Below are 24,588 nucleotides of genomic sequence, written 5' to 3'. Positions count from 1 at the left end.
ATACGATAATCTTTCATTAGTAAATGTTCAAAGAACGTTCTTTTCTATTTTCCGACAGATAAATTTTTAATTAAAAAAAATGGTGCAAATTAGAAATTTGCACGTTGCTTCCTCATCATTTCAAAGAGAGGAAATTAGAAATTAGCACATTGCTTAATCAACATTTAAAGACGCACACACATAAGCTTCCTCTATGAGGAATCTAAAATAATAAATAGTAATTGCATTAAATAAAATACAATAAGAGGAACTTTGTGTGTGTCTTTAAATGTTGATTAAGCAATATGCTAATTTCTAATTTGTACCATTTTTTTTTATTATATTGTATATATAAAATATTGTACTAGATATGATCATTGTTGTATTAGTTGTTCCACTGTACTGGAAAAGTAATGTGTAACAATTAAGTCTTAAGCTACAACTACATCTATCGTAATGTTCACCGTAAGCGATCGTAACGCTCATCGTAATCGCTATCGTAAGCTCATCGTATGAGTTGATTCAGCTTGAACTCTTTACGTAACTTGTCAGCTTTCTCGACGTGTGAAAAAAAATGTGTTTATAGATATATTATACATAGATATACGGTTTATATACGACGGCTTCATTGCTTACGACCACGATCAAAGCGTTACGATAGATGAGTTGTAGCTTTAATAATGATAAGGTCCACCAATGGCGATCATGAACTCATTTATATACATATATATTATAAAAGCTTCACGTGTCGTCAGAGTACACTTTTGAAATATATTAATTTCGCAACACGTATCGATGGTTTTTCGTAATTAATACTTCCATTGTTTAAATAAATTATTTATAATATTTACGTCATTCACAACTTTATTTATAATATAAATGAAAAATGTAGAAAGAATTAATGTAACTTTAAAAAAATTGATATTAACTGTATTTTTTCTAAGTTTTCTTAATTTAATGTGCTAAAAGGGATCGTGAAATTTAATTTTTAAGTAATAATATGTATAATTAATGCTATAATTTATAATTATTTCAATAATAATATAATTATAACTATAATAAAATTATAAAGAAATTTATTTGTTGTGTACAATTGTTAAAATAAGACCTATTTTAGAATTTATTTAAGATATTTGTTCTTATCTTTTAATTCCATGAGTTGTTATTAGAAAACTGTTGATTTATTAAATGTAAAAGACATAAGCTACTATTCAACTTCTTTATTTTTTTAAATATTAATAACATTTATAACATTATTTTGCGATATTAGTCATATAATTCGTTGTGACTTCAGTTTATTGCTCATCGCACAAAAGCGGCTTTCGCCGTTGGTGGTGTGCCCGTGCAACAATTTTTTTCTCCCTCTCGATGCGTAAACACGAAGCGTTGAAACGTGCACGGACACTAGACAAGGCAGAATCAGCGCAGATTCCGAGAATGCATATAATTAAGCACGCCGCGTTCCTTGTCGCACACTCGTGTGCGCACGTAAGCACGCACACACGTGCAGGAGGACGCTTTGTATGGCGTACGAGACATGCTTACGCGTGCCTTATATAGACACGCGTAAATATATACGCCTAGTTCTATCGATGGGGTGGAACTAGCCCTGCCAACCCTTAATCGCTTGTTCTCTCCGTCGTTTCTCACAGGGCTGATGCGCTAAGTGCATTCTATTTAACTTTCAACATTTTACAAAAAAAAAAAGGGAATAGATGATTCTGTTTGTTTCGTTTAGTTAGGAATGTTATATCGATCTAAATCTTTAAATGATAGTTTATCATATCAAAAATATAGCAAATCTGCGAAAGTTACAGCGTATTCTTTTCTGAAGTGACAAGTTTTTTTGAGTAATTTAGCAACAATGACTTATAATTAGGACTATTTTATTGAAAGATGGATAAAATATTATTCAAATTTTTCTGAATGCATTGACGTCATAATAATGACAATTGATGTATTTGTTCCGAGAAATATTAACATTTCTGTTAATATTTTCTAGAGTTCCTGATAAGTAAAAAATTCCAAAACCTTAGAATTGTTTTAAAAAATCATCATCAAAACTTACTCAAATGACGTTCACGACAGGACCTTCGAAGTCGAATATTTTCTTACCTAGTGACCGGATCGCTTTCGATCACAGAAATTTTTCTTAGAGTTCTACTCAAAACTCTTATCTAGAACTTTCAAAAAAATTTTTTATGCGGACTTAGTTGAATTTCACGCGTTGTATCCTCGAAATCGAATATCTTCTTAACTAGCTATTAAGAAGTTAATATATTATATCTTGCCCAACATTTAGAAATTAAGGTAAAAGTACCAATACCCGGACATGTATTTATATCTGGACACCTTTATCATTTATAAGTATAACGCGAATTAAAACCAAAAAATAAGAATATTTTTTCTTGTAGTTTGAAACTTTAATTATGGTATCCAAACATTTATTTCTATAAATTTATATTTTTTAAAGGTATCCAAACATAGGTATGTGTCCAGGCATTGGTACATTTATCTACTCTTAAGTGTCTGGGTATTGGTACTTTTATTACCTTAATTGGATCTGAAAATTAAATAATTTCCCTCTGCACGAGCCGAAATAATTAATAAGATATTTTCTTTTTTCTATTGTATGCAAAATAAAGATAAACTTTATATTCTACAAATTTAGATTTTGTATTAGACATTTAATCATTTTTTTTAAGTGGGAATTAGTTGTTCGAATTTTTATTAAAGAGTTAGATAATTTATATGTAACAATTAAAATTAAATCCATATAATTAATTACATCTTTAAGCTTATCGATTAAATGAGTTTTGATAAATGATAGCATTTATCTTGCGTTTTTACTAAATCTAGAATTACCTACACTGAAAAAAAAATCTGGTTGAATTAATTGGACGTCTGGTGAGAAATGAACGAACCAGATTTTTCCAATTAATGCAACCAGAAATTTTAATTAATGCAACCAGAATTTCAGTTATACAACCAGAATTCTTATTAATTCAATTATCAGATTCTGGTAGATTCAATAAGTGTTTTCTGGTGGAAAATGAACGAACCGCATTTTTTTCAGTGTATAGTATATGATGAATAGTTCACGAAGTTTTTAATGAAAAATAGATTACAGCGGATATACTGAATAGTTCAAGCTTCACTGTAAATCCAAGTATGCATGTTATTTCTACACGCATAAACATTTAAAAATGACTGAAGCTCGTTTTACCATGTTTTGTTGTGTGTTAAATTAACACGTTAAATCGTATTAATATATCATATCATCGGGATTTAAAATGGCAAGAAATGTGTAAGAAGAGCTTCAGTTAAAATAACACATTTGGATTTGCAGTGTTGTGGAAATATCGTTTTGTTAATGATACCACGTAAATGTAATTTTCATAAAAGGTAAAAAAAAGCGCCAAATTATACACATTTATAATATACATTAAGGCTCCTGAGTAGTCACCGCGGCCATATTGAATTTCTTGCTATCGAAGCGAGAAATGACTATTTTGTCGTGCGTGACATCCTCGTATTAAACAAATATTGTCGTCAGATGACAGCTCCATGTGGCCAAATTAAGTAATATTTTTAATTCCAATGGAGAATTCTGTCTTCCGTGACAATTTAACAACCTATTTTGTCGTGCGTGGAATTTCCTTATTATTAGCTCTGTACTTATGCTATAACGTTTAACGTATTCGTGAAACTCGTAAAATTGACCGAGGAGTAAGATTTGCAAGGAATACATATGCGGAGGAACATTTTCAACTCCTTTTGATAGTCGTCAAACGGCTTGTTTTCCCGTATGCTTAGGCTTTGTTTTATGGTTGTTTGTTTATTATCGAGGGAAAAGAATAGTCCTAGGTCAATTTTATAAGTATTCTGAAACGATCTATAGCGTTTTTTTTTTAATTAAAATGTTTTTTTATTTAAAAATGCAGTTAATACTATACGTACTATACAGGGTGTTTAAAAAAGCTGGTGCCAAATTGTGGCAGTATGTGGTGCTCGTGAAAACAAACCACAATAATCTTAATAAACAATACTCCAAAAACCATCTATTTCCGAGTTATAAAGCTTTTACGTACGTCGCCACCGTCAACGCGGAGTTCTCGGCTCAGGGACCAGAAGCCTTAGTGATACGCGAGATTCACTTACGTGTACAAGTTAAACGTCTATTGTTTTCTATTTTTTATACATTAAGTATAATTATGTATTTTTCTTTTGATATTTAAAGGCGCACATTATGTCATCGGTTGAAGTTCGGCCGAATCTGTTTCGTTTATTATAAGTTTTGTATAGGCATAAGCACTGTGCTGCTGCATAGCAAGGAAGAAATCGATATAATTCATATTTTTATTTAAAAAATCGTTTACATGTAGTACACGGAAAGAATGGTTTTGGTGAAGTATCTAAAAATTTAGCTAGATACAGATTTGAAAATAATTTTGTTGATCCATCAAAATAATTATGTAGAACTTGAACTGATTGCTAAAATGTCAATTTTTTACAGAATTATCATATTTCAGCGACTTACTATAATTATTTTGATGGTGTAACAAAATTATTTTCAAATCTGTATATCTGTATATCTCTAGCTAAATTTTTAGATGCTTTAGCAAAACCGTTCTTTCCGTGCACATATTTTTATCGGGGTATAAATATCGCTAATATATATCACTAATGTAAAATGTAGGTATATAAAAGAAGCCAGTTATTGCCATTTGTACACGCATTAGTATAATAATTTCTTCATCTGAACGTTGTTGGAATATTATCGAATCATTAGAGAATCTTAATTTCTTGAGTTCGACTGATTGAGATTCAGCGGAAAGGCAAATATGTATAATAGATGAGGAGCAAATTTTTGAAGTTCAGGTTGTCTCTACTAAGATTACCCGGAAAAGAAACAGACAGTATCTGAACATTTTTAAAGAAAGAGAAAGTTACGACAAATGAATTAACAACACGTAATGAGTTAATATTTATTTTAACTGGCTCAGTAGATTAGTGCGATTATGGCATTTAAAATTATCATGTGAACATTATTTGTTACGCTATATTACCTTTTGTGAATCGTGGCAGAAAGGACAAAAGGTTCATGGACACATAGTTGTCTCATGTGTTGGCGCCGAACGACCGACGACACATATAGTTCGCTTAGTTTCGGCGGATTGCACTGATCCCGTTTTGTGGTAGGTCACTGGTAGGCGAGAACCGGTCGTCTCAGTTCCATTCTACAACTGCACGTGATTTCGACGTTCGTTCTGAGCATTTCCGTGTTTGCCTTATACCTTACACCGACGGTGTCGGAGAAGAAACGTCGATCATCGGAGATGTTTCTTCAGGATCCAAACAACGCACTGATGCCCCTGGAACTGAATATGCAACTGGCATCGCCACTCTTCGCGCAGTCACCGATCGCTCTACAACGCAAATTAGGTGAGAGGATGAATTCAAGCGAATGAGTATTTCAACCCCCATTGCTGCGCGGAGTCAACGTGGAGCTGCTTAATCGAAATCTCTGGCAGCAATTCTACGAGAATAATACAGAAATGATAATTACCAAGAGCGGTCGGCGCATGTTCCCGTCTGTTCAGATAAACGTAAGCGGTTTGGAGAAACGTGAGAATTATTATGTCCTCATGGAGATAGCACCGGCCTCCGATCGCCGCCACAAGTACTGTGGATACCAGAACGGGGGCAAGAACAGCAATATGGCGGGGCCGGTAGAGCCGCAACAGCCCTTCGGTTATAGGATTTATAAGCATCCCGAGAGTCCGGCAACGGGGAGCCACTGGATGGACAATCCGATCAGATTCAATAAATTGAAGCTCACGAACAACATCAACGACCCCAATAATAACGTGGTATTAACATCGATGCACAAATACGTTCCTAGGATCTGGATAGTCCGTTGCTTCGATGCGAAGAACTACAACGAGCTCTTTACTCATCCAACCGCGTTGTTCGCTTTCAAGGAGACGGAATTTATCGCGGTGACGGCATACCAAAACGAGAACATCACGAAGTTGAAGATCAATAAAAATCCATTTGCGAAGGGTTTTCGCGAGATGGGTCAGTCACGGTTCAAGCGAAAGCATCATTCGATCGATCATCAGGCCCAATCGGATTCCAGTCCCGACGAAGGGGTCTCATCTACGATTCCGAATCAAATCAGCCGAACGGCCCCTCCTTAAGGGTTCCAAGCCCATTAAAGCATGCGATTATCTTTTACTTTAGCCGGGGAGTCGAAGTTGGCCGGCCTTGCAACGTGGGAGAAGCGGACGCGAATCCCGCCACCGTTGCGAGTCGATCCCCGGCGCCGGGCATGCTTGAAACGCAGTGCCCGTGCACTGCGTTTGACACAGATGGATATCCATTCACGAAATAACTTATTACTATTTATTTCTATTTTAATTTGATACGGCTACTGGGGGCAAGTCTCGTCGAGACCATGGACATGTTCGGACGTGTTTTGTCCTGAATAATTTTTGAAGATTGCTGATGCAATCAGCGCCGAGTTTGGATTGAATCTTTCGAGTCTGTATTTATTATTTTCCACTTGTTCTTGGCCATTTTGTGATCCTGAAGAGGATTAGGTGCCATAAAATTTACAAAGAAGAAGAAGAAGAAGAAGGCTATTGGGGGCCACGGCTACTCGTGGCATGAGTCTCGTGCGTCAAGAGGCGTAATCGTTTCTATACCCGATAACTAGCGCCTACTCTCGAGGAGCCAGCGACGCAGTCACTGGGTGTCTCCGCACTAACCGAGTCATTAATCTCGCATCGTGCGTGCAGTGCCCGGACCATCCGAGAACCCGGGCGTGAAGATTCATTCTTGACTTCTTCATATTTACTGCGTGTTGGGGAGCAAACGGATTGACAGCCGAGAGCTTCCCAGATAACCGTGCCCTTCCTTTGCTCCACAATTCACCAGCGGTACTTGGGCCCGTATCACTACAGGCTCTTAGAGGAACAGTCAGATTGTCATTGACGCCACTTGGTTACTGGAGAGCGCACCGGCCAGCCAACATCAGATCTTGCGACCAAGCCGTAATGAATCGGAATAGTCCCATTGCAGCGTTCCAGCGAGACCACTGGGAGGAGCTATATATTCACATCACCAAACCAGTAACTGATTCTGACCCCAGGCCTAAACTCGTGTAGAGAATCAAGGGCCTAAGACAGCCTGACTCCTCCGATACAATACGACAGTGCTCGCACCAGCATAGTTTTCAGGCCACTTGAATTTTCGGATTCTAGGATTCTAACACGAATCCGCCACTTTTTTCACGCTTTCTGCCACGATTCATAAAAGGTAGTAGTCTTGCCACTGTTTGTAACGCGGACGGGAGCGAGACCGCCGTGGCCAGCGTGATTACCGGTAGTAAGTCCGACCGAGAGAACGAGTACGTGCATACGCGATTGCGTACTTAACGCAGATCCGGCTAGCGGAATCCGCGCACGCAGAAGTGGCACAGATATGGCCGCCTCTGTAATTAAGAATAAAACATTAAGATTGTAATTATACAGTTTTTTAAATAATTAAATTATTTTATATAATATGAAAAAAAATCGAAATGCATCAGTTTTAGCCCTCCAGGTGCGTGGGTATACGGCGGTACGGCATCTGAGCCAAAATATCTGCTCGTAACTGTAAAACTGGCAAGCTTACCTGGCTTCCCTCTAAAAAAAAAGTAGGTGGGAGAAGCGGAGAAGGGACTCGGGGCCAGTGGTGCGATTCTGTAACTCGTTATGCGCTTAGTTGTGCAGGTATACTATATGATAAAAAAGTACGCAATGACAATATAACGATAATACTGCATAACGAGTTACAGAATCGCAGCTCAGAGCCGTTATGAAAGATCAATATGATGTCAAAATGACATCATTTTGACATCATATTCACCAAAAAATGATGTAAAGGTCAATATGACGTTAAAATGACGTCAGTTTGATAAGACGTCGTAAAGCGCCGCGCTATCGACCACCGCCACGAAACGTCGTCGTCGTCGTCATTCACAGTCTTTGTCATTATTGTCTTCCCGTTGACTTCCTCCGATACTTCCGATAGTTTCTCCAGCAAGGGGTCGATTGTGTATCTTGAAATAATGAGGTAAAAATTACAAAAGTGAGAAAATTTATTAGCGTATCTACGATTTTATTTATCATTGTAAAATCTGTTCACTTTTGTAATTTTCACCTCGTTTCAAGATACACAACCGACCTCCAGATGTACGCGGCAGTTTATTTTATCGACGTTAAAAGTTGGCAGGAAGTCGACTTCCTGTCATGACGGAAAGTCGACTTTTAATCGGCGGTTTTTGAGACATTTGCCGACTTTAAGTCGACTTGAAGTCGACTTTCGTCCTTAAAAAAAGTCGACTTTTCTGCCAAGTCAGTTTCGAGTCGAAGTAGAAGTCGACTTTTTGCTCTTAGGGGTATTCAATTTAAGCTATTTTTAACCATTCTTATAAGTCGCTACTGCTACTCAATATACTGCTACTCAATATGTCGTTAATTTAACTAAAACAATGTTAATTTAATTATTAATTTGACTAACCAATGGAGTTAAAATAACATTCTTTGTGTTAAAATAATAAATTTTGACACATGATAATTAAAAATAACAAAATGTTATTTAACTCAAGGTATTGATTTAAATTTTATCCTTTAATATTTAATAGCGTAGAGATAATTATACCATTTATGATTTATATAGAATATATAAACTAATGATTATATGTATAGAATAATTTATAATTATAATTGTAATTGCAAGCCGTTTTATCATAACACTGTAAATCCAAATGTGTTATTTCTACACGCATAAACGTTTAACTGAATGACACATTTGACTGAAGCTCGTTTTACATGTTTTGTTGCGTGTTAAATTAACACGTTTAATTGTATTAATATGTTGAACCGTGGTTAAATGACGTTATTCAAAACGACAAGAAATGTGTAAGAAGAGCTTCAGTTAAAATAATACACTTGGATTTGAAGTGAATTCGCCGTGTAAAAAAAAATTTCTCATTATTTCGTAAAATTATACATTTCTTTTTTAAATGGAAGGAAGTTACGCACGTTGCACGTAACTTTCTTCAACTTTTTAATACGCCATGAATATCTGTACTTGATGCATTAAATTATGCGTTTTACTCGTTGATATATTGTTTACGATAATCTTATCGTTGCATCTTTACGCATATATATAATCTCGATGCTGCAAGATTTATATTAATATTACTCGTATAACGAACTCTCTCCGTGAATATATCTCCGATTTAAGGTCGATTTAGACATAACCGTGCCGTGCCCGTACCGTTTACGGACAGAAAGATTTAGACTCGTTTCACACGTAGGTATACGGCACCGGACTACCGATGCCGGGTATCCGATCGATTTTCTTTGTTTTCACAAATCGGCTATCGGACAAACGTGTAAATGCTCCCATATTAATCCATACACTTCGCGATCGGATACCCGGCGTCGGTAGTCCAGTGCCGGATACGTGTGAAATGGGGCTTAGTCGAATTTCATCCGTTACATCTTCAAATATCTTCTTAATTATAGTGGCCGCCATTAGTTAGTGGAAGAGTTGCAGGCGTTTTGATGGGAGTTTTGGATAGATCTGTAAGAGAGTTCTGAAATTATTATGGTCGAAAGCGATCCGGGTACTCGTTAAGGCTGCAGGAGTGCGCTATTAACACTATTTACTTATTCCATCTTTGCTTTGCAACTAATGAGCGACAAAGATAGAATGATGTAATAGCGCTAATAGCGCGCTCCCCGAATACAGCCTATATAAGAAGATATTCGACTTCGAAGGTCTGCCATGAACGTCATTTGCTTTTTGATGATGATTTTTTAAAACAATTCTAAGGTTTTGCAATTTTTTACTTATCTCAACTCTAGAACTTTTCGAAAGGAATCAAATGAGCTACTTAGAACTATTCTGACTTCAAAACAAGGTTTTTCACATTTTTAAGAATCAAAAAATTTTTTCTTTTATCAAGAACTCTAGTACTCGTCAAAATGCTTCAGATGAGCTATTCAGAACTATTCGATCTTAAAGTTGGGTGTGAAGTTAGGACCCCATTTTTTAATTGCCTTTTTCAAAGTGTTAATCGCCGGAACTTTTTTTATAAACATAAAAATACTCTTATACTCTTCGAAGAGAAGCTGGAACTTTAATCAAAACTATCGAATTTTAAAGTAGGAGTGCCAACTTCACATATCCATATATTGTTACCAAATATAACCTCCAAAAGTTATTGGCACCTTTGTTTCCATCTATGAAACAAGGCGGCCTTGGAGGCTTCCTCCATCTTTAAAATAAGGAAGGACTATGAATACGGATATTAATTTCTTTAAAATGAAGCTGGGACTCTTATCAGAACTATGAAATTTTAATGTTGGGGTACTAACTTTACACATGCTTAAATATCAACCTCTCATCTCATTAATTTGGATTAACGAAATTATCTATTTTTCGTTACACTTTGGTTACAGATTATTTTTATATAAAAAAGGGAGATTATATGCTACAACCAAAAAGAGAAAGAGGCTCGCGGATTTGTCAAGATGTAATTTTATTTAAACAGATAAGATACTTTTCCTTCGCCAGTGATTAATAAATCGAACAAAATCCTTTACTTCAACCAAACTGGCAGTCTTTATTTAAAAAGCACAATTTTTAAAAAATTAAAAAGCAAAACTTTTAAAAAAATTTATATATATATTGTTACGCTCGTCGCGCGTCCGCCGCACGTTCTCTCACATGGATAACACCGAATTGCTGTTCGATACATTTTCCCACGAAATTCAGAGGAATTGAATTTGGACCTGGTGCAATTTCCCAAGCCTGTTTATATTAGCGAAGTAAGAATAATTCCTTTGGGTGCCAGAGTACAGGCAGACTTTCCAGGAGGAGTGCGACTTGGAGCGACCAATCCTTCTCAATTCGAGATCGAGTTTTTCGTGAACGATCTCAGCGAACCTGGAGCCTCCACCTTCGAGTTTTTAGGTGGTTTAGAGTACAAGCAGAACATCCACATCCAACTGGAATGCGAACGGAAACAAATACCAACGGATGGGTTGGTGCTGAGAGGATGGTATACCACCATAACGTTGGCGGTGTACGGTACTCTAACCAAATCACTGAACAATCCCCAGGAAGTCATCAGTTCGGCAGCTGGCTCCACCGCTTGCGTCAGCTCCATAGAAGAAAATCCTGAAACTGCTGTGCAAATTCCTTCCGAGCAGCAGTCTGAATGGTATTACGAGAATCAGCATCAAACAAGTTTATCGGAAACATGCGTAACGGCAACTCCATCGCCACAACCGATCCAGGTGGTAGAACCGTCCAGGACGTCTACATCGGACACAGGAAAGACGGAATCGAGACAATGGGAAGAAGAGACGTCCAACGCAGGGGAAAAATCGTCGAAGCGACCTGTCTCCCCCTCTCGAATCCCTGATCTCTCTGAGTCCCGAGTCCATCTCCGCTGATTGTCACTCACGCACGACGCGTATTCCGGCACAGAAAGAGACTTCTCCATACTCTTAAGTTAATTGTAATTTATCGTAGATTTTGTACTCATTATTTCAGGTAACCCAGAGCGAAAGGAGATTATTGGTTTAATTAGACGAAAAGGAAATTTCATATATAATACAGATTCTAACATAAACAAAGGAGATTTAATTGTATGTCGGCGTCCAGGAAAACATTTGAATAGACAAGCAACCGATTTTATTCCTTGTGCCAAGTGCAGAGGTGTATTTTCTAAAAATAATATAAAACATCATTTTGCGACATGTAAACGGAAAAGGGAAGGGGATTATCCTCAAAGAAATGTCAAAATATTGGAACGTACTGTGGCTTGTCGTATACATCACAGTGCGAATACTCCATTAAGAAGATTAGCGTTCCCAGTAATGAGGGAAGACAGTGTGAAGAATATCAACGGACAACTGGGATTGGTAAGGCCTAAACTTCTGAATGGCCCACACCACGGCCAAACATTCTAGCTCCGTCACCGAGTATCGCTTTTCGGGGTCCGATAACACGCGACTGGCATAGGCTATTACGCGCTCTTCTCCCTCTAATTTTTGTGTTAGGACCGCCCCCAACCCGACCGAGCTCGCGTCCGTCTGCAACACGAAAGGCTCCTTGAAGTTTGGGCACGCTAGGACGGGGGCAGCCATCAAACTCTCCCTAATGCTGTTGAAGGCATGAACCTGTTCATCCCCCCACTCCCAGCGCCTGCCTTTTTTCAAAAGGCGGGTCAAGGGCTCACTTAATGTCGCGAAACGCGGTATAAATTTCCTGTACCAGGACGACATCCCGAGGAATCTACGTAATTGCTTGAGAGTTCGCGATGCCGGGTATTCCATAATGGGGCGCGTTTTCTCCGGATCGACCGCTAGGCCCCCCCCCCCCTCAACGACGAAGCCCAAATATCGGACTTGCGACCGACAAAATTCACACTTTTCCATATTTACCGTCAACCCCGCTGCGGAAATTTTTTCCATCACTCGCTTTAGCCATTCGAGGTGTTCCTCAAAGGTCTCTGTCGCGATAATAATGTCGTCCAAATATGCAAAAACAAAGGGCTCCATTTCTGGGCCTATCAAGCTGTCCAACAGGCGTTGGAACGTAGCGGGGGCACCCGTCAACCCATATGGCATTCGAACGAAATGGTACAAGCCCTTCCCCGGAACGCTGAACGCGGTAATCTCCCTACTGTCTTTACTTAGCGGGATTTGAAAATAGGCCTGGCTGAGATCGATTGTGGATATATACTTTGCCGAACGCAACTTATTTAGTATCTCCTCCATCGGTGGTATCGGATACGCGTTTTTCTTTGATACTTTGTTTACTCCGCGGAAGTCTAGACAGAATCGGTATTTGCCGTTCGATTTCTTTACCATCACGATTGGGTTCGACCATTGGCTGGAGGACGGTTCAATTATACCGGCGGCTAACATTTTATCTACCTCCGCGCGGATCGCTTCCTGAACTTTTGGTGAGACCAAGTAACAACGCTGTTTCAATGGGGGATTGTCCCCCACCTCAATTTTGTGTTCCGTTAGGTCGGTTAAGCCGGGATTTTCCGATGGCTTGACTATATTCCGTAAAAAATTTTTGAGGTGCTTTTTCTGGTCTTTCGTTAACTCCGCCAGGTCAAGATTTTGTCTCCTCATGAAACTTTCCTTCCACCTTCCCTTCAAAGTGGGAAGGTCCAGAGCATTAAGGCACCTTGCGACTGCCTTAACCCACGCACCATTTTTCGGGCCTCGCTCCATTACACCGGCCACTCTAGGCCCGTCGTTCTTAATTTCTTTAGCGAAGACCCTGGCTCTAGTGGTCATCCTGAAGTCCCGCACGGTTTTCTTCACGGGCACATCCTTCATCAGGGGGTTATCTGCCCCTTCTTCCTTACTCCTCCGTACTTCGTATGTCCTCCTGACATCAGAGGAAGTATCATTCCTCGCCCGGGGGGGCTCAGCCTTCGCTGCCTCCTCTGCGTTTACTGTCTCCACTCTTTGGTTGAGACGCCGTCCAACAACACCGCCCACAGATCCAAGTGCAGACCATAACATGGTAGCGCCAAAGGAAGTGTTATCCTGTGATAAGTCCTCCAAGCGGTGTTTTACTTTTTGGACATCTCCTATAAACATCCCTCCTTTAGGGAGGAAGCTGGAACCGGGCTCTTTCGAATCTGCTTCTCGCAGAGCTTCCATTTCTGCGCTTAGTGCCTCGGGACTTACGAGGCCTAACCCATTGGGTCCCGCATTTGCGAGTGGGGCCCTCACGCAATAACCCTTCTTCACTTTCGGTATCGGGGGACATCCGGATGTGGTAGGCACTGGGCGTACAGTCGCCATCAGTGCCCCCCCGGATGACACAGTCTGGATAGTCTTCTACGCTCACAGACATGTCGAAAAATTACACCTAAACAAAAACTAAAAATTGCCAATAGCAATGCCTGGTAGAAGGGGACATCCAACAAACTAATTACGCAACAACAGGACACCATTAGCCTTAATACAATTTTGGGTAACACAATTTAGAAATTTAGAAACACAGTATATGTACTGTAACAATGGCCTCAGAAGACACAAACCGGGCAGGTCAGAACTTGTCCTCTTTCTGATTAGCCCGACCACTAGGGTAATCAGCACTTAGGAAACCTTTCCGAAGGGCTGCGATATCAAGTGCATGTGTGAGCGGCATACGTGACTACTGACTCCCCCACTGGCGCTCTCTGGGGTGGCATTCCAGTAGGGAGGTGCCTCTTGAGGTGCCACGCTGGCACGCTTTACCTCTCAGCTTCACCATGAATGGGGTTTGGACTTAGTCCCATCCTCTTCGACAGAGATTACCTCTGAAGTAGCGTCCGTTCATTACGCATACCCCGCCGGGATCGCAGTTTGCTCCCACACACCTCTATCATCGCACTCAAACCTTCTTCCAGTCCCAAGGGTGGGATATTTGCCCCGTGGCAAGGGGGGCTACGTAACATGGTCCAAGTCCCACTACTAACACCATGTACGGACCGCTCTACCGTCAGCCCGACTTTCTTGCGGTCGAAATAGTTCCCTTCTATAGTTTTATGTCGAAGACGGGTTCCTCCCAGACGACAGGTAGAGACACAGGCTACCACTGTATAAGAAAGAGTATTGGAGGTATTAATACCAGAGAAATAAGTTCCAGTATTAATAGCAAAGAAAAATCACCAGCTTCCGCTTCCTTTTCTTTGCCAGGGTTTTTCCGGAGGTATCTTGCTTGGCCACCGTGTTTGTAGCCATTATATCGTTTTCAGATTCGCAAAATTGTAAATAAGATTGTAGAAAGTTTTTGAAAATTACAGGTCCTAAGGAAAGTTCCAAGTGATTTAAAAGTAAACATCCTTTTTGGTATGGTACGTTCTTGATAATATTCTCGGGCAAAACATTCGTCAAATTGGGTACTAGAGCGTGACTATGTAAATTTGCCTGTATGTAATTGAAGGATATCAACGGACAACTGGGATTGGTAGAACGGCTTTCTTTATTCGATACAATTTGTTGCGGTTCGCGAGACATGGCCCGGTACGGAGCCGGCAGCCGACTGGCTGGTCGGCGACTCGCGGGCCGACGCCGCGGTGTTGCCGTCGTCATCGAGTACATGACATCCCTCACCCCTGGATCAGGCGTAGGGTACTGTAGACTTTTCCGTCGTCTTCCTGAGATTGTGACCGTGCTTTTTGCTGAGAATTTTTCTCAGCAAAACGCTGCCCCCCCCATCTGGCGGATAGATCTCGAATGATACAGTATCCCCACAGATGGAAAGCTGGGCTCCGTCTTTCGGAAGAGACGTTAAACCGTTGGTCCAAAAAAAGGGTTAAAGTGAGAGGAGAAAGGGTAGTAGAGTAAAGGTTTGGGTAACGTTCCTTACAAAAACGACTTGCAAACCCTGCGGGGATAAGCAATAAAGATAGTTTAGAAAAGCAGAGCAACCTATGATTTAGTATAAATTATTAAAATACATGGCAATTACCGAGTGGTAATTAAAGAATTACCGAGTCTTAAATTTACTCTACAAATTGACTACGCTGAATCTTAACTTATCTTAAAAATCCGCATTATGTGTATCGTGTACTTCAATGTACATTATTATTGTGTACAATACGTAGGTTATTAATATTTAAATTTACAGTTCAAACCGATAAAAGATGTATGATAGACACCACAACATAATGGTGAATACGATTAAAAAAAGTATTTGCTGCCATGTTTTGAGCTTCTTATAAATATCCAATAACGCATCTATTAAAATTTTAGAAATACTATATATTATATATAATTTGAGTAAAATACTATATATTATATTTAAATTTTGAGGTATAAATGATAATTGAAAATAGTACTTATACCTTTGAAAAACGTGAAGATCGTCAATAACGTCAATTTCTCCATTTTTAATTTAATTGTGAAATCGCGATCCTTTCTTTTTCAACGGATCCAACCTGGCCTGATTCACTTAGCGACACTTAGTGAAACGATTTCAAAAAATGCATCAAAGCTGTCAATATACTCGCACAATTTGATGAAACGACTTGGACATATAAAATATCATCTATTGCATCATCTTTGGGAACACTTGTGAAACAAGTTGGGCAAATTTTAAGAAGCATGTGTATTAAGAAACAAGAATTTGACAAACAAACTGTGGTAGAAAATTTTTTGAAATTATTTGAAGAGGATTATCCTGTCAGTGTAAATAAAATTGTATTTGAAACTCAAGGGCATCGAAAGAGGCAAAAAAATATTGTCTTGCCATCTATAAATGATATTCAGATATTTAATGCTTATCTTAAAACTGAACGCATGAAAGCTTTACAATTTTTACAAACAAATTGTTTCTCGATGACAGCATGGCGTACGTTAGCTGAAACAACATTAGTATCTATTATGATATTTAATAGAAGACGTGCTGGTGAATTAGAGCGTGTTTTAATTGAAAATTTGGAAAATTGTGCGTCAATTTCAAAAGAAGAAGCACCTGAATTACATAAATCTTTATCAAAATATGTACGAATAACAATACGCGGTAAACTAGGAAGAACGGTTCCTGTGTTACTTCATGAAGAAATGTTAAAATGTATGCAAATGATTGTTAAGTATCGTAAAGATGCTGGTATTCCCGAAAATAATCCTTATGTCTTTGGTATACATACAATCGACAAAAAAAGACACAAATATTTAAGAGCATGCGTATTAATGCGAAAATATTCTACAATTTCTCGAGCAAAAATGCCAACTTCGTTACGAGGCACAACGTTGCGGAAACATATTGCTACAATATGCATTTCATTAGATATATCTGAACATGAAGTGAATGATCTAACGGATTTCATGGGTCATCACGAAAGGATACACAAATCGCATTATAGACAGCCGCTTATAACAAAAGATTTGGCTATAACACGTTTTCTCAAATATGCACAAGGAGAAGATACAACAGATGAAAGCGATAAAGTTTATAAGGATAAGAATAAAGATGAGGCTGATCCGACCAGTGATAGTGATACAGATTCAAGTTTAAATACTTCTGACACTTCACTATCATTAAGGAAGACAAGACAATCTAAACAGCTGCCTAGCAAAGGAAAAGATATAAAAACGTTATATATAAATATATATATATATATATATATATATATACAGGGTGCAGAAATAAAAGTACCCAGCCGAATGGCTGGGGTAGAATGGGTCAAACTGAAGAGAAAAGTCATGTACCACTTTGCAAAATTCGCAATAGTTAACGAGTTATTAACTGAAACGTCTGAGCGAATGAGCGCACAAGGAGCGATAGAGGCGGGTCTCGGCTGGCACGGTGCCCGGCGCGCGGCGCGTGGCGAGCGGCGAGCGGCGAGCGACAGATGACATACACTGCGGCGAAAAAGTATTAGAACCAGCACACGTATTGCACAGGCATTGCCGTAGCGTCTTACGCCCTTTTGCAATGTCTTTAATTTTATACGTACCGCGTGAGATTATTCTTGATGTTCGTTTGAGTACCGCTCCTCGAAAATTATGCGTGGTTAATCAATTGTTGTGCAACGTGGTGCAAATTTTTTTGTTTGCGCTAGTCCCTTTGCCTGTTTCTAACGCGTCCGATGTTCGTTTCTTGTTGTACACTGGATTAGGGAAATGATGCACTTGGATTCTCGCTTCGATTGCTTCTCTCGTACTTTCGATTATGTCGTGCGGCCAAAACGCCTCCATGCTATTAACGCAAACGATTTTTTTGGTTCGCGCGGGTATTATGACCGACGAATATTTTACGTCGTGCGTAACGTTCGTCTCGCACTCCATGGTATGAAGAATCGTTACCGGCTGCCACCTGCGGAAACCGATATCATCGAGCACGATACCGTCAGTCTTGTCCTGGTTGTATTTCTTCCAATCCTCCTTACCACGTACTATGATTGGATTTTTGAAATGGGCCAGCGCGTATTGCGTTTTGCCCACTCTCGTCTGTGGACCGAACGAAACGAACGAATAATTTACATTGAAAAGTACATTTACTCGAGACGGACAGATAGAGATACGTATGCATGCTGCGCGCAATACTCACCGGGCCGACGAATATCGTTGTTTTGTCGTCCGCTAAATTGAGCAACGGTATCGTGAAATCTGAAGCTCTGTAGAGGCCGTGATCGGATTTGGTAAAATAACTCTCGTAATATGGCGATAATTTCTTGAAATGCGTTATGTAATACCCCAGGTTTAAATTTTCTATCAATTTCATTGCTTCTTTGTACGACGAACACGAACGAGCTGCTTTTAAGATCAAATTGATGTCTTCGTCTTTTTTACGGTTGTACAGCGGGATTTTACCCGTTTGAACAATCTCGCCGTCTCTTAGGTTCATGTCGATGCAATTGAGTATTGTTTCTCTTGGATTTTTCGTTATTTCAATGCTCGCACCGTCGGGAAAGTTCTTCCGTACGGCGGTGAGATATCGCGCGTTTTTAAATCTAAATGTAATGTGTATACGTTTCGTTGTCGCCGCTTCATTGTAGTTGCTTTCCTCCTGGCCTATTAACCAGCCTGCTTCTCCTTCGTACACGCGTAATTTTTCCGCTCTCTCTTCGTGCGTCGCACCTGTGATGCACCTCGTATCGAGAGAGATAAAATTCGCATGCTGCACGACGCACGCTGGGATTTTCATAAAATGCGTCGAGTATTCTCTCTTCGTCTTGAACACGACGACGCACTGGTATATCTCTTGTATTATGCACAAGACACCCTGTCTCACGCAATTTTTGCACAACACGAAAAATAGTACGATGTGTTGGATGCACACGTCCGGGAAATCGTTCCGCATATATCCGAGCCGCGGCACGCGTATTTTCACCTGCTAGCCCGTAGGCCACTATCATATCGGTATATTCCTCCGAAGTAAATCGCATTGTCGCTGTCTATCACTATGCGAAGGTTTACGCGACTGTACAAGAAGTTGTCGTGTAGGCGAATCTAGCCAGAAACAATTGACTTTTGGCGACTGTAGACAAAAGAAAAACATACGCGGGAATTTCGGGATCAGTCGATCAATGCAGTGCGCCGGGCTGCGATTCATATGATAACAAATGCGCTAATTTTTTCTCGTCTTTATTCGATATCCATAATATGCATAACGACGTGTACGTATGTAATTGCGTAAAATACTCGTGTTCGCGCGGTATTTGATAGCGACTATGGGCGTTACTACTTATATCTATGCGGTTATCTACCTTATTCTAACTTATCCGTTATTGCGTGAGTAGGAGTTGGCCCAAGAATCGTGAATCGCAAGGAGGTTAGAAATGGAGGCGACACAATTTATATATCTGGTATAAACAGAGTATATTTACATATTTACAAGTGTTATTGTGTCAGTGTCTTTAATCTCATTTTGCTTGAAAATGATTTTGCCTCTTCTTCGTTTGGTCTGCGTGGCCGCGTTTCTTCCTTCTTTCCTTGGGCTGGTTTCCGTGGATGTCGAAGGTGTCCGTGCGCCTAGGAAGTTGGCGAGCTTCCACGCGCTACTGCCGGAGGTGTCTGTACGCCGAGGAAGGCGGCAAACGATCGTGTGCTACTGCCGAGGGCGACTAGCGCCGGGCACCGTGCCAGCCGAAACCCGCCTCTATCGCTCCTTGTGCGCTCATTCGCTCAGACGTTTCAGTTAATAACTCGTTAACTATTGCGAATTTTGCAAAGTGGTACATTACTTTTCTCTTCAGTTTGACCCATTCTACCCCAGCCATTCGGCTGGGTACTTTTATTTTTGACACCCTGTATAATATATATATAGCCTTTTGGAATCAGCGTTAAACTGTAGGTCTCATATACAATGTGTATAATCTACGTGCGCAACACATGTATATGAAGAGAAGTTACCACGCTCGGACACGAGTAATAGGACTGAGGGGAATAGTAAATACGTACTGTCACAAGTTTTAAAGTCGAGTTGTATTATTATCCGATACATTCGAATATCGTTATATTGTTACTGAGATATATCTTTTAGTTATATTTCTCTAAAAACTAGTACGCAATCTTGTAATAAAGTATTTTATATATTATTGACTTGTTCTTTACATAAGGCCATATAAGTCTTATTATCCCCACTTGCAACATGGTTAGTGAACATAAAATAAGTACTGTTTTAAACAAATTAATTTTTTAAATTCTTTATTATTATTATTATTATTATTATTGGTAGAGTAATGCAAACTTGGAATTAAGCTTTCGTTTATCGGAAATGTAAAATCATATACAGTTGTAAAATAATTAAATTTAAAATAAAACGCTTGTAAATAAATAAATAGGAAAGTATGTGATTTTAAAAGTTGTATTTTTTTTAAATAATTTGCATTGAACTCTAATATTATCTTAATTGGAAATACATTTACAAAGATGTACATATAGTGTGTACAAATACATATAATAAAATTTAAATTATTTTAAAAATAAACGCTAAGAATTTGGAACCAATTGCAATGTCGTTAGAATCAGATAATTAATTTCTTTTTTTGATTTTAACATCTTTATTTATATTTAACAATGTTCAATTTATTATGTCAACGACTTTTCTTCCTACGATCCAGAAATACTTTTACACTGCAATGAAATGACGCATTATCCTTGAACGCGAAACGCGTTACGTGTCGCCGCGGATCGTTCTGCACGTTGTGCAGGCGAAATCAGCAAAAAGTTCCGGAGCCGTTACATCGCGGTTAACGGGCCCCGGTAGCTTTCTCGCTCTCCTCGTCAGCTCCACCCTCCGCAGATTTCTTATTGTCCACGCCGCGCGCTCGCTGATCGGGCCCTATCTCGTGGTCTCGCTCCCTCCGGAGTCCGGCCTGGCCCCGGAGGAGGATTGCGTGTGGACGGGGAACGCGCGCGCGACGAAACTAATAACAACGGCTCCGCAAACACGCAATTACGCCTCGACGGCGCGGCATGAACTTCGCTACCGCATTACGACGTGCCCCCGAACGAAATCTCGTTTTCGCGTCGCGACCGCCGCCGCGAGAAAAAACGATCGACCCCGCGAAACGAGTCCCGATACTTCCGTTAACAGGCTTGGGAGGCGCGGGATCTTTTTAAGGGCCGGTCGTCTGCATTTTAATTAAGCGACAAACGGTAAAGTGATTAATGTTTGACGTGAATGCTTTTGAAGGTGTGAGTACTTTTAATATCGCACGGAGTTAATATGATGGTCATGCGATTAGTTACGGTAAACGAGATACATTCATATTTTGCTTAAATCCCACTTTAACAATGCAAATGGCTGAAGAATATCGTAAAGATATCTATATGCCTTAAACGCTTTTTAAACGTGAGAAGCATCCTATCTTTTGGACTCTTTTGTATTGTTGAGTGGATCATTATAGTTTATTTACGTGAAATTTAATTACGTGTTATACGCGCGATTCTTTAATAACAACTTCGATCGATAGTTAAACAGCACAATGCCGTGATTGTTAGTCCACGCTTCACCTTTATCCTTTGTATACGATCGTTTGCATAAATTTTGTTATAGTGTACCTCGATGGTATTTTAAATAAATTCCGCTTGTGGTCGAGCCGGAAAAGACTCGACGAATGCTTTTGCCACGCGACCTTTATTACCTCTCTCGCCAGAACACACGCAGGTGCACGGGCTTTCGCGCTTACGATACATTCGATGCGGAGGCGACGAGCCAAAAGAGTAACCATTAATTTCATTGAAAACGCGTTAGAGACCTGTAATTGTCTATTGATCACCTCTGGACTTTTCTAAGTCGCATGTGCGTCGTAATGGTTCCGTAATCCATTCTATAGATAGCACGTCGTATGTCTGAACAGAAACATGTGTTACTATATAAAAATAATACTTATTTCTCTATTTCTTAAATATAATTATATTTTTATTATATAATTCTATATTTGACGAAAGACAAATTTAGGAGCATAAAATTTTGTCCTGTCTTGTATGCAGTTATAGTAAATATATTAAAAAAGGAATTGTAAAAAATATATAATTATTAGAAATATTTATACATTTTGTCTCATCTGTATTTATTCATTTTTGAAGAATTAAAATATATATCTTGCCTTGTCGAAATCTCTCGAATGGCTTTTGAACCCATTACTTAGCACAGCATATCATTTAAGCCTATCGATATCGACATCGACTACGATATGCTAATACTGAAACTGCAAGAGAAACAATCGCCTACAGGAGAATCGTGAAAAATCATTAGTGTACGGGTTCAATCTTCCGGATAATTTTTCCATACCTATCTTGTTCGGCGACCCACGCATGTTTAGCGGGACGACATTTAGTCCGGTCGTGGCTATTCAGTCGCGATATTACATAAGGCGCAGGTGACATCGCGGCGTGCCCTCCTTTAATACGCGTACACGTTTCTTCGCGTGGCCGTGTGTGTATGTCACGTCATTATGCTCTGCGTCACGATGCTCTGGCGAGACGAAGCTCGCAAATCTTCAGCAAACAGTATCGCTTTCCCCACGTGGGCTTAAACTGTCCGCGAGTAATGACGCAAAATGTGGCGATCTTACTCGTATCGCGTGCGAGTCTTGTTTCGAAACCGCCGTCTTCCTTCCGCCCGCGAAAAGGAATCGTGATTTTGTATTGAATAAGCAAGCTCGACTGATTCTATTTTTTTTAAGCAAGACTTAGAGAGCACAGAGTTGTATACCCATTGTACCCATCTGCCCGTTCGGTCCATCCATAGGCCCCATATTTCTGGCCATTTCCATCGGTGGGTCACCCTGTTGAGGCGGGCCCCACTGACCCTGATGACTATTAGTCCAGTCAAAATACGATTAGACCTAGAAAAAATTGCAACACAAGGTTTTATTACGTCATTGTGTTCAGAAAAATATACTGAACAACATATTCAAATTCCGCCATTTTCCGCTATCCCTAAGTATGTTTTTTATTAACAATTTATAACAAATTCGTTTTTCTCCACAAATACGATGAATTTTGAAATTTTTGTAGAGATCAAAGTTGTAGAACAGACAAATATCTACAAAAAATGTTCTTATGAGTTTTTCGAAATATCTCATATTGTTTGAGATATTTGCAACAAGAGCTACTAGGCTACGCGCGGAGCGGAGAGTTCTAACAAGCACACGGCAGTCTCTACCGGTCGCTGCTAGTTCTCTAGGTTCTACAAGGAACTTGAGTTGGTTCTCGATACTAGTATATGTGTCTATGTATACACACACATATATATATATATATATTGAATGCTATAGTTATAGCATTGAATGCTATGTTCATAGCATTTAAACTTGTGGCGTCTTGATGGTCCGCAGTTGGTACGGCAGCATAGTAAAATTTAATATAAAATTCTCTCCGTGTATGCAATAATAATAATTAAGTACGCGTGATTACGAGATCATTGTTCGCGACGTTGCGCCTATACTTTTAATATCTCGGAATAATTCGCAGGTCAGGCCGTTATTTATTTGTCGAAAAAAAGCACACGTCGCATTAATTTATTTCGATACGTTCTCCGCAATGCCTTCGCAAGGATATATCGGTCATAGTCCCACAGGTGCGATCGAGAAAGTCATCGATCGTATCGAAAGGCAACTCACAGAAAAGTTCAATTCCCTGGCGCCATGTACATCTAGCTTAGAACGTCTAACACCGGTGTTAGACGCGTTCCGTGCACGTTACAATGTTTTCGCAGGACAGTTGTGAAAAAGCGAGCTAGCAATGGAACGTGAAAGCGTGTCACCAGGATTATGCAGAGATAACGTTTGTTTAAGGCCCATTGAATGGCACGGTATTTTTTATTTTATGACCAATATATCTCCAATGTGGATCACTTTTAAATAAACGCAGCCGATAGTGTCGTAAGTGCGTTCAGCGTCTATCGAATCCTCTTTAATAACGACTATATTTGATCCTATAACACTGTCAGTTTTTTCTATTTTTAAACACAAGACTGAGGTTGGTTGTTCTAATGCTATTGAAGCACTTCAACGGATACTATTGACAGAGAAAACATTCCCACGAGAGAATTGTGCGCTCTGAATATGCTTAATTGAGTTCGATGATCATCGCGCAAGTGTCAGGCTCTGCTTGTGCCGCTAGAGTCGATAAGTAAAGTGTCAGTTTAGAAGAGGTACAATATACAGAAAATAATAAGAAACGTATCGCAAACGTGTATCTTTCAAACGGTTCCGCAAGTGCCCTAAAATCCTTAACCTTGGTGCGAACATCCAACAGTAATGAGAGCATACTAAACCTCATAGGCGTCTAACTCCTCTTTCTTGCAATACATGAAATATACTAAAAAATTTAACGAATTTCCAGTATCGTTCAATATAACATTAATGTATAATCTAAAGTGCTTGTAAAATTTAATGTAGAATATTATTTATATATGTATTTCTGAATGTCACACACATATAAGGCGATATTCTCTTATGTAATGGCATATTACAACTATAATAATTCAACAAGAGCGCATGGGTAAAAATTATATCGTGATAATCTCTTTCAATTAATCAAGAAATTAAAAATCCATCAGCGCTATCAA

General features: G+C 39.3%; 1 long non-coding RNA gene and 1 pseudogene across 1 annotated transcript in view; both read left to right on the top strand.

Annotated features, from left to right (window-relative positions):
• Positions 1-24,588, top strand: part of LOC139769862 (uncharacterized) — a 146,725-nt gene that overhangs the window by 32,601 nt on the left and 89,536 nt on the right. The window lies entirely within an intron of this gene.
• On the top strand, positions 5,144-6,182 carry LOC139768054 (T-box protein 2-like; annotated as a pseudogene).

This window comes from Temnothorax nylanderi, unplaced genomic scaffold (genome assembly GCF_030848795.1).
Source record: "Temnothorax nylanderi isolate EJ_2023f unplaced genomic scaffold, tnyl_v1.0 TNYL_tig0002_pilon, whole genome shotgun sequence".
Classification (NCBI taxonomy): domain Eukaryota; kingdom Metazoa; phylum Arthropoda; class Insecta; order Hymenoptera; family Formicidae; genus Temnothorax; species Temnothorax nylanderi.
This window is presented reverse-complemented; position numbering and strand designations above follow the sequence as displayed.